The 6448-nt window shown below is 47.0% G+C and overlaps 19 non-coding genes and 3 pseudogenes across 19 annotated transcripts; all 22 read right to left on the reverse strand.

Moving 5' to 3' along the window:
* Positions 1-40: 40 nt before the first annotated feature.
* On the reverse strand, positions 41-159 carry LOC146280503 (5S ribosomal RNA). Its single transcript, XR_014763793.1, has one exon. It is a non-coding gene; the product is annotated as a 5S ribosomal RNA (ribosomal RNA).
* A 186-nt stretch (positions 160-345) lies between these two features.
* LOC146280504 (5S ribosomal RNA) lies at positions 346-464 on the reverse strand. Its single transcript, XR_014763794.1, has one exon. It is a non-coding gene; the product is annotated as a 5S ribosomal RNA (ribosomal RNA).
* A 172-nt stretch (positions 465-636) lies between these two features.
* On the reverse strand, positions 637-755 carry LOC146280505 (5S ribosomal RNA). The gene has a single exon (XR_014763795.1). It is a non-coding gene; the product is annotated as a 5S ribosomal RNA (ribosomal RNA).
* A 170-nt stretch (positions 756-925) lies between these two features.
* Positions 926-1044, reverse strand: LOC146280506 (5S ribosomal RNA). Its single transcript, XR_014763796.1, has one exon. It is a non-coding gene; the product is annotated as a 5S ribosomal RNA (ribosomal RNA).
* A 180-nt stretch (positions 1045-1224) lies between these two features.
* LOC146280507 (5S ribosomal RNA) lies at positions 1225-1343 on the reverse strand (annotated as a pseudogene).
* Positions 1344-1525: 182 nt separating this feature from the next.
* Positions 1526-1644, reverse strand: LOC146280508 (5S ribosomal RNA). The gene has a single exon (XR_014763797.1). It is a non-coding gene; the product is annotated as a 5S ribosomal RNA (ribosomal RNA).
* Positions 1645-1834: 190 nt separating this feature from the next.
* On the reverse strand, positions 1835-1953 carry LOC146280509 (5S ribosomal RNA; annotated as a pseudogene).
* A 174-nt stretch (positions 1954-2127) lies between these two features.
* LOC146280510 (5S ribosomal RNA) lies at positions 2128-2246 on the reverse strand. Its single transcript, XR_014764601.1, has one exon. It is a non-coding gene; the product is annotated as a 5S ribosomal RNA (ribosomal RNA).
* A 170-nt stretch (positions 2247-2416) lies between these two features.
* On the reverse strand, positions 2417-2535 carry LOC146280511 (5S ribosomal RNA; annotated as a pseudogene).
* Positions 2536-2709: 174 nt separating this feature from the next.
* On the reverse strand, positions 2710-2828 carry LOC146280512 (5S ribosomal RNA). Its single transcript, XR_014763798.1, has one exon. It is a non-coding gene; the product is annotated as a 5S ribosomal RNA (ribosomal RNA).
* Positions 2829-3008: 180 nt separating this feature from the next.
* Positions 3009-3127, reverse strand: LOC146280513 (5S ribosomal RNA). The gene has a single exon (XR_014763224.1). It is a non-coding gene; the product is annotated as a 5S ribosomal RNA (ribosomal RNA).
* A 174-nt stretch (positions 3128-3301) lies between these two features.
* LOC146280514 (5S ribosomal RNA) lies at positions 3302-3420 on the reverse strand. Its single transcript, XR_014764837.1, has one exon. It is a non-coding gene; the product is annotated as a 5S ribosomal RNA (ribosomal RNA).
* A 168-nt stretch (positions 3421-3588) lies between these two features.
* Positions 3589-3707, reverse strand: LOC146280515 (5S ribosomal RNA). The gene has a single exon (XR_014763799.1). It is a non-coding gene; the product is annotated as a 5S ribosomal RNA (ribosomal RNA).
* A 174-nt stretch (positions 3708-3881) lies between these two features.
* LOC146280516 (5S ribosomal RNA) lies at positions 3882-4000 on the reverse strand. Its single transcript, XR_014764839.1, has one exon. It is a non-coding gene; the product is annotated as a 5S ribosomal RNA (ribosomal RNA).
* Positions 4001-4168: 168 nt separating this feature from the next.
* LOC146280517 (5S ribosomal RNA) lies at positions 4169-4287 on the reverse strand. The gene has a single exon (XR_014763800.1). It is a non-coding gene; the product is annotated as a 5S ribosomal RNA (ribosomal RNA).
* A 180-nt stretch (positions 4288-4467) lies between these two features.
* Positions 4468-4586, reverse strand: LOC146280518 (5S ribosomal RNA). Its single transcript, XR_014763801.1, has one exon. It is a non-coding gene; the product is annotated as a 5S ribosomal RNA (ribosomal RNA).
* Positions 4587-4760: 174 nt separating this feature from the next.
* Positions 4761-4879, reverse strand: LOC146280519 (5S ribosomal RNA). Its single transcript, XR_014764840.1, has one exon. It is a non-coding gene; the product is annotated as a 5S ribosomal RNA (ribosomal RNA).
* A 168-nt stretch (positions 4880-5047) lies between these two features.
* LOC146280520 (5S ribosomal RNA) lies at positions 5048-5166 on the reverse strand. Its single transcript, XR_014763803.1, has one exon. It is a non-coding gene; the product is annotated as a 5S ribosomal RNA (ribosomal RNA).
* A 180-nt stretch (positions 5167-5346) lies between these two features.
* Positions 5347-5465, reverse strand: LOC146280521 (5S ribosomal RNA). Its single transcript, XR_014763804.1, has one exon. It is a non-coding gene; the product is annotated as a 5S ribosomal RNA (ribosomal RNA).
* Positions 5466-5645: 180 nt separating this feature from the next.
* LOC146280522 (5S ribosomal RNA) lies at positions 5646-5764 on the reverse strand. Its single transcript, XR_014763805.1, has one exon. It is a non-coding gene; the product is annotated as a 5S ribosomal RNA (ribosomal RNA).
* Positions 5765-5938: 174 nt separating this feature from the next.
* On the reverse strand, positions 5939-6057 carry LOC146280523 (5S ribosomal RNA). The gene has a single exon (XR_014763806.1). It is a non-coding gene; the product is annotated as a 5S ribosomal RNA (ribosomal RNA).
* Positions 6058-6239: 182 nt separating this feature from the next.
* LOC146280524 (5S ribosomal RNA) lies at positions 6240-6358 on the reverse strand. Its single transcript, XR_014765787.1, has one exon. It is a non-coding gene; the product is annotated as a 5S ribosomal RNA (ribosomal RNA).
* Positions 6359-6448: the final 90 nt, after the last annotated feature.

Genomic DNA, 6448 nt, shown 5'->3' on the forward strand with positions numbered 1-6448 from the left:
CATATTGCAAGATTTCAGTTTCTAAGTGAATGAGCAAAAGAGCATACAGCACCTGGTATTCCCAGGCGGTCTCCCATCCAAGTACTAACCAGGCCCGACCCTGCTTAGCTTCCGAGATCAGACGAGATCGGGCGTTGCCAGGCTGGTATGGCCGTACGAAATAAGTTGACAACCATAGGCTACTTATCCATATACAGATTTGGCAATTGACAATGCAAGGTGGTCTCTCTCTCTCTCTCTCTCTCTCTCTCTCTCGTGTCAAAATGAAAACAGCTTCCAGCCCCTTTCATGAAGGACTACTTGTGCATATTGCAAGATTTCAGTTTCTAAGTGAATGAGCAAAAGAGCATACAGCACCTGGTATTCCCAGGCGGTCTCCCATCCAAGTACTAACCAGGCCCGACCCTGCTTAGCTTCCGAGATCAGACGAGATCGGGCGTTGCCAGGCTGGTATGGCCGTACGAAATAAGTTGACAACCATAGGCTACTTATCCATATACAGATTTAGCAATTGACAATGCAAGGTGGTCTCTCTCTCTCTCTCTCGTGTCAAAATGAAAACAGCTTCCAGCCCCTTTCATGAAGGACTACTTGTGCATATTGCAAGATTTCAGTTTCTAAGTGAATGAGCAAAAGAGCATACAGCACCTGGTATTCCCAGGCGGTCTCCCATCCAAGTACTAACCAGGCCCGACCCTGCTTAGCTTCCGAGATCAGACGAGATCGGGCGTTGCCAGGCTGGTATGGCCGTACGAAATAAGTTGACAACCATAGGCTACTTATCCATATACAGATTTAGCAATTGACAATGCAAGGTAGTCTCTCTCTCTCTCTCGTGTCAAAATGAAAACAGCTTCCAGCCCCTTTCATGAAGGACTACTTGTGCATATTGCAAGATTTCAATTTCTAAGTGAATGAGCAAAAGAGCATACAGCACCTGGTATTCCCAGGCGGTCTCCCATCCAAGTACTAACCAGGCCCGACCCTGCTTAGCTTCCGAGATCAGACGAGATCGGGCGTTGCCAGGCTGGTATGGCCGTACGAAATAAGTTGACAACCATAGGCTACTTATCCATATACAGATTTAGCAATTGACAATGCAAGGTGGTCTCTCTCTCTCTCTCTCTCTCTCTCGTGTCAAAATGAAAACAGCTTCCAGCCCCTTTCATGAAGGACTACTTGTGCATATTGCAAGATTTCAGTTTCTAAGTGAATGAGCAAAAGAGCATACAGCACCTGGTATTCCCAGGCGGTCTCCCATCCAAGTACTAACCAGGCCCGACCCTGCTTAGCTTCCGAGATCAGACGACATCGGGCGTTGCCAGGCTGGTATGGCCGTACGAAATAAGTTGACAACCATAGGCTACTTATCCATATACAGATTTGGCAATTGACAATGCAAGGTGGTCTCTCTCTCTCTCTCTCTCTCTCTCTCGTGTCAAAATGAAAACAGCTTCCAGCCCCTTTCATGAAGGCATACTTGTGCATATTGCAAGATTTCAGTTTCTAAGTGAATGAGCAAAAGAGCATACAGCACCTGGTATTCCCAGGCGGTCTCCCATCCAAGTACTAACCAGGCCCGACCCTGCTTAGCTTCCGAGATCAGACGAGATCGGGCGTTGCCAGGCTGGTATGGCCGTACGAAATAAGTTGACAACCATAGGCTACTTATCCATATACAGATTTAGCAATTGACAATGCAAAGTGGTCTCTCTCTCTCTCTCTCTCTCTCTCTCTCTCTCTCGTGTCAAAATGAAAACAGCTTCCAGCCCCTTTCATGAAGGACTACTTGTGCATTTTGCAAGATTTCAGTTTCTAAGTGAATGAGCAAAAGAGCATACAGCACCTGGTATACCCAGGCGGTCTCCCATCCAAGTACTAACCAGGCCCGACCCTGCTTAGATTCCGAGATCAGACGAGATCGGGCGTTGCCAGGCTGGTATGGCCGTACGAAATAAGTTGACAACCATAGGCTACTTATCCATATACAGATTTAGCAATTGACAATGCAAGGTGGTCTCTCTCTCTCTCTCTCTCGTGTCAAAATGAAAACAGCTTCCAGCCCCTTTCATGAAGGACTACTTGTGCATATTGCAAGATTTCAGTTTCTAAGTGAATGAGCAAAAGAGCATACAGCACCTGGTATTCCCAGGCGGTCTCCCATCCAAGTACTAACCAGGCCCGACCCTGCTTAGCTTCCGAGATCAGACGAGATCGGGCGTTGCCAGGCTGGTATGGCCGTACAAAATAAGTTGACAACCATAGGCTACTTATCCATATACAGATTTAGCAATTGACAATGCAAGGTGGTCTCTCTCTCTCTCTCGTGTCAAAATGAAAACAGCTTCCAGCCCCTTTCATGAAGGACTACTTGTGCATATTGCAAGATTTCAGTTTCTAAGTGAATGAGCAAAAGAGCATACAGCACCTGGTATTCCCAGGCGGTCTCCCATCCAAGTACTAACCAGGCCCGACCCTGCTTAGCTTCCGAGATCAGACGAGATCGGGCGTTGCCAGGCTGGTATGGACGTACGAAATAAGTTGACAACCATAGGCTACTTATCCATATACAGATTTAGCAATTGACAATGCAAGGTAGTCTCTCTCTCTCTCTCTCTCGTGTCAAAATGAAAACAGCTTCCAGCCCCTTTCATGAAGGACTACTTGTGCATATTGCAAGATGTCAATTTCTAAGTGAATGAGCAAAAGAGCATACAGCACCTGGTATTCCCAGGCGGTCTCCCATCCAAGTACTAACCAGGCCCGACCCTGCTTAGCTTCCGAGATCAGACGAGATCGGGCGTTGCCAGGCTGGTATGGCCGTACGAAATAAGTTGACAACCATAGGCTACTTATCCATATACAGATTTAGCAATTGACAATGCAAGGTGGTCTCTCTCTCTCTTTCTCTCTCTCTCGTGTCAAAATGAAAACAGCTTCCAGCCCCTTTCATGAAGGACTACTTGTGCATATTGCAAGATTTCAGTTTCTAAGTGAATGAGCAAAAGAGCATACAGCACCTGGTATTCCCAGGCGGTCTCCCATCCAAGTACTAACCAGGCCCAACCCTGCTTAGCTTCCGAGATCAGACGAGATCGGGCGTTGCCAGGCTGGTATGGCCGTACGAAATAAGTTGACAACCATAGGCTACTTATCCATATACAGATTTGGCAATTGACAATGCAAGGTGGTCTCTCTCTCTCTCTCTCTCGTGTCAAAATGAAAACAGCTTCCGGCCCCTTTCATGAAGGACTACTTGTGCATATTGCAAGATTTCAGTTTCTAAGTGAATGAGCAAAAGAGCATACAGCACCTGGTATTCCCAGGCGGTCTCCCATCCAAGTACTAACCAGGCCCGACCCTGCTTAGCTTCCGAGATCAGACGAGATCAGGCGTTGCCAGGCTGGTATGGCCGTACGAAATAAGTTGACAACCATAGGCTACTTATCCATATACAGATTTAGCAATTGACAATGCAAGGTGGTCTCTCTCTCTCTCGTGTCAAAATGAAAACAGCTTCCAGCCCCTTTCATGAAGGACTACTTGTGCATATTGCAAGATTTCAGTTTCTAAGTGAATGAGCAAAAGAGCATACAGCACCTGGTATTCCCAGGCGGTCTCCCATCCAAGTACTAACCAGGCCCGACCCTGCTTAGCTTCCGAGATCAGACGAGATCGGGCGTTGCCAGGCTGGTATGGCCGTACGAAATAAGTTGACAACCATAGGCTACTTATCCATATACAGATTTGGCAATTGACAATGCAAGGTGGTCTCTCTCTCTCTCTCTCTCGTGTCAAAATGAAAACAGCTTCCGGCCCCTTTCATGAAGGACTACTTGTGCATATTGCAAGATTTCAGTTTCTAAGTGAATGAGCAAAAGAGCATACAGCACCTGGTATTCCCAGGCGGTCTCCCATCCAAGTACTAACCAGGCCCGACCCTGCTTAGCTTCCGAGATCAGACGAGATCAGGCGTTGCCAGGCTGGTATGGCCGTACGAAATAAGTTGACAACCATAGGCTACTTATCCATATACAGATTTAGCAATTGACAATGCAAGGTGGTCTCTCTCTCTCTCGTGTCAAAATGAAAACAGCTTCCAGCCCCTTTCATGAAGGACTACTTGTGCATATTGCAAGATTTCAGTTTCTAAGTGAATGAGCAAAAGAGCATACAGCACCTGGTATTCCCAGGCGGTCTCCCATCCAAGTACTAACCAGGCCCGACCCTGCTTAGCTTCCGAGATCAGACGAGATCGGGCGTTGCCAGGCTGGTATGGCCGTACGAAATAAGTTGACAACCATAGGCTACTTATCCATATACAGATTTAGCAATTGACAATGCAAGGTGGTCTCTCTCTCTCTTTCTCTCTCTCTCGTGTCAAAATGAAAACAGCTTCCAGCCCCTTTCATGAAGGACTACTTGTGCATATTGCAAGATTTCAGTTTCTAAGTGAATGAGCAAAAGAGCATACAGCACCTGGTATTCCCAGGCGGTCTCCCATCCAAGTACTAACCAGGCCCGACCCTGCTTAGCTTCCGAGATCAGACGAGATCGGGCGTTGCCAGGCTGGTATGGCCGTACGAAATAAGTTGACAACCATAGGCTACTTATCCATATACAGATTTGGCAATTGACAATGCAAGGTGGTCTCTCTCTCTCTCTCTCTCGTGTCAAAATGAAAACAGCTTCCGGCCCCTTTCATGAAGGACTACTTGTGCATATTGCAAGATTTCAGTTTCTAAGTGAATGAGCAAAAGAGCATACAGCACCTGGTATTCCCAGGCGGTCTCCCATCCAAGTACTAACCAGGCCCGACCCTGCTTAGCTTCCGAGATCAGACGAGATCAGGCGTTGCCAGGCTGGTATGGCCGTACGAAATAAGTTGACAACCATAGGCTACTTATCCATATACAGATTTAGCAATTGACAATGCAAGGTGGTCTCTCTCTCTCTCGTGTCAAAATGAAAACAGCTTCCAGCCCCTTTCATGAAGGACTACTTGTGCATATTGCAAGATTTCAGTTTCTAAGTGAATGAGCAAAAGAGCATACAGCACCTGGTATTCCCAGGCGGTCTCCCATCCAAGTACTAACCAGGCCCGACCCTGCTTAGCTTCCGAGATCAGACGAGATCGGGCGTTGCCAGGCTGGTATGGCCGTACGAAATAAGTTGACAACCATAGGCTACTTATCCATATACAGATTTGGCAATTGACAATGCAAGGTGGTCTCTCTCTCTCTCTCTCTCTCTCTCGTGTCAAAATGAAAACAGCTTCCAGCCCCTTTCATGAAGGACTACTTGTGCATATTGCAAGATTTCAGTTTCTAAGTGAATGAGCAAAAGAGCATACAGCACCTGGTATTCCCAGGCGGTCTCCCATCCAAGTACTAACCAGGCCCGACCCTGCTTAGCTTCCGAGATCAGACGAGATCGGGCGTTGCCAGGCTGGTATGGCCGTACGAAATAAGTTGAAAACCATAGGCTACTTATCCATATACAGATTTAGCAATTGACAATGCAAGGTGGTCTCTCTCTCTCTCTCTCTCTCTCTCGTGTCAAAATGAAAACAGCTTCCAGCCCCTTTCATGAAGGACTACTTGTGCATATTGCAAGATTTCAGTTTCTAAGTGAATGAGCAAAAGAGCATACAGCACCTGGTATTCCCAGGCGGTCTCCCATCCAAGTACTAACCAGGCCCGACCCTGCTTAGCTTCCGAGATCAGACGAGATCGGGCGTTGCCAGGCTGGTATGGCCGTACGAAATAAGTTGACAACCATAGGCTACTTATCCATATACAGATTTAGCAATTGACAATGCAAGGTAGTCTCTCTCTCTCTCTCTCTCGTGTTAAAATGAAAACAGCTTCCAGCCCCTTTCATGAAGGACTACTTGTGCATATTGCAAGATGTCAATTTCTAAGTGAATGAGCAAAAGAGCATACAGCACCTGGTATTCCCAGGCGGTCTCCCATCCAAGTACTAACCAGGCCCGACCCTGCTTAGCTTCCGAGATCAGACGAGATCGGGCGTTGCCAGGCTGGTATGGCCGTACGAAATAAGTTGACAACCATAGGCTACTTATCCATATACAGATTTAGCAATTGACAATGCAAGGTGGTCTCTCTCTCTCTCTCTCTCTCTCTCTCGTGTCAAAATGAAAACAGCTTCCAGCCCCTTTCATGAAGGACTACTTGTGCATATTGCAAGATTTCAGTTTCTAAGTGAATGAGCAAAAGAGCATACAGCACCTGGTATACCCAGGCGGTCTCCCATCCAAGTACTAACCAGGCCCGACCCTGCTTAGCTTCCGAGATCAGACGAGATCGGGCGTTGCCAGGCTGGTATGGCCGTACGAAATAAGTTGACAACCATAGGCTACTTATCCATATACAGATTTAGCAATTGACAATGCAAGGTAGTCTCTCTCTCTCTCTCTCGTGTCAAA

The sequence above is a fragment of the Hypomesus nipponensis genome, chromosome 7 (assembly GCF_054491055.1).
Source record: "Hypomesus nipponensis isolate SF chromosome 7, ASM5449105v1, whole genome shotgun sequence".
NCBI classification, from domain to species: domain Eukaryota; kingdom Metazoa; phylum Chordata; class Actinopteri; order Osmeriformes; family Osmeridae; genus Hypomesus; species Hypomesus nipponensis.